This window comes from Micromys minutus (assembly GCF_963924665.1).
Source record: "Micromys minutus genome assembly, chromosome: 23".
Taxonomy (NCBI): domain Eukaryota; kingdom Metazoa; phylum Chordata; class Mammalia; order Rodentia; family Muridae; genus Micromys; species Micromys minutus.
The window spans coordinates 36,307,482-36,309,563 of record NC_137958.1 but is presented as its reverse complement, the minus strand read 5'-3'; the positions used below and the strand labels follow the sequence as shown (position 1 = coordinate 36,309,563).

The following is a 2,082-nucleotide window of genomic DNA, read 5'->3' as shown; positions in this document are numbered from 1 at the left end:
CACTCTGTTAGACTGGCAAGAAGTGGTAATTGGTTCAAGAATATTTGTTGGCCTCAGAAAATCCTGGAAGTCTGCTATAGGTTAATACCCTGCACAGATCATTACATGGTACTCACAAAGATTCTCTAAGCTGGGACTTTTTTTTTTTTTATCACAGCCACCAAATGACGGAGCCCCATGAATGAAGGACTACATCAAGATAAGCACAGGGTTTGAAACATGTACCAAGGGAACAGTTAACTTGAATACAAGGTCAAAAATCAGCAACACGTTCTATAATCCAGTGCTGATATCAGACATAAGCCTCAAGGACAAATATCTCTTCAAAGCCTTATCCTAATTTCATGAGGCTAGCATGAGGTGTGTACATTTGCCAGGGCAAATTGATACTGTAGAATCAGTTCATACAGCAGATGCCTGGGACCTGCTCTGTCCATCTAGAAGCATTTGCGATGGAAGGTGGTGGGCCCCGACTCATCATATCCTTCTTTGCTGATCCACATCTGCTGGAAGGTGGACAGTGAGGCCAGGATGGAGCTGCCAATCTAGACTGAGTACTTGTGCTCAGGAGGAGTAATGATCTTAATCTTTATTGTGCTGGATGCTACGACTGTGATCTTCTGCATCCTGTCAGCAACACCTGGATACATGGTGGTACCACCAGACAGCAATGTATTAGCATACAGGTCTTTGTGGATATCCACATCACACTTCATGATGGAGCTGAAGGTGGTCTCATGGATGCCAGAGGACTCCATTTCCAGAAAGGAAGGCTGGAAGAGTGCCTCCCGACACCAGAAACACTCACTGCTGATGGTGATCACCTGCCCGTGAGACAGCTCATAACTCTTCTCCAAGGACGGAGATGATACAGCAGTAACCATTTCTTGCTCAAAATCCAGGGCAACATAGCACAGCTTCTCCTTTTACATCACAATTTCCCTCAACAGTGTAGTAAAGCTGTAGTTCGGTTGAGTCAGGATCTTGATGGTCCAGCCAGTTCCAGATGCAAGATTGCATGGGGAAGGGCATGGCCCTCATTAATGGGCACTGTGTGTGTGTGAGACCCTGTCACCAGAGTCCATGACAATGCCAGTGGTGCACCCTGATGCATACAAGGGTAACACCATCTGAATAGCCACACTCATGGCTGGGTTATTGAAGGTTTCAAACATTATCTGCATCATATTCTCTCTGTTAGCTTTGGGGTTCAGAGGGGCCTGGGTTAGAAGAACCAGGTGCTCCTCAGGAACCACATAAAGCTCATTGTAGAAGGTGTGGTGCCAAATCTTCTCTATATCATTCCAGTTGGTGACATTGTTGTGCTCAGTAGGATACTTCAGGGTCAGAATAACCCCCTTGCACTGGGACTGCTCATCCACCTACAAGTCTTTTTGACCCATGTCCACCATGATGCCCCGAAGTCAAGGGAGCACCCAAAAATGGAAGCAAACAGACTTAGGGGAGACATTACCAGCAAAGTCAGCTTTGCAAAGTCCAGAACCACTATCAATGACTAGTGCAGAGATTTCTTCTTCCATTGCAATCTGTGAAAAATGGGGCAACAGAGGAGCAGAAAGAAGCACAGTGAGTGCACACCATGTGTTTTGTTTTGTGACTGGGCTACCTCACTCAGGATGATAGTTTCTAGTTCCATCCATCTGCCTAGGAATTTCATAAAGTCATTATTTCAAGTAGCTGCGGAGTACTCCATTGTGTAAATGTACCACAATTTCTGTATCTATTTCTCTGTGAAAGGACATCTGGGTGCTTGCAGCTTTTGGCTCTTATAAATAAAACTGCTATGAACATGGTGGAGCATGTGTTCCTGTTATTTTTGGAGCATCGTTTCGGTATATGCCCAGGAGTGGAATAGCTTGGTCTTCAGGTAGGACTATTTCTAATTTTCTTAGGAACTGCCAGACTGATTGTACCACCTTACAACCCCACAAAAAAATGGAGGGGAGTTCCTTTTTCTCCACATCCTTGGCAGAATTTGCTGTCAGCTGAGTTTTTGATTTTAGCCATTCTGACAGATGTGAGGTGGAATCTCAAGTATATTTTCATTTACATTTCCCTGAT

General features: G+C 44.7%; 1 pseudogene across 1 annotated transcript; it reads right to left on the bottom strand.

The window, feature by feature from the left end:
- Positions 1-437: 437 nt before the first annotated feature.
- On the bottom strand, positions 438-1,541 carry LOC308435440 (actin, cytoplasmic 2-like; annotated as a pseudogene). The gene has a single exon. The product of its transcript is annotated as an actin, cytoplasmic 2-like (transcript).
- Positions 1,542-2,082: the final 541 nt, after the last annotated feature.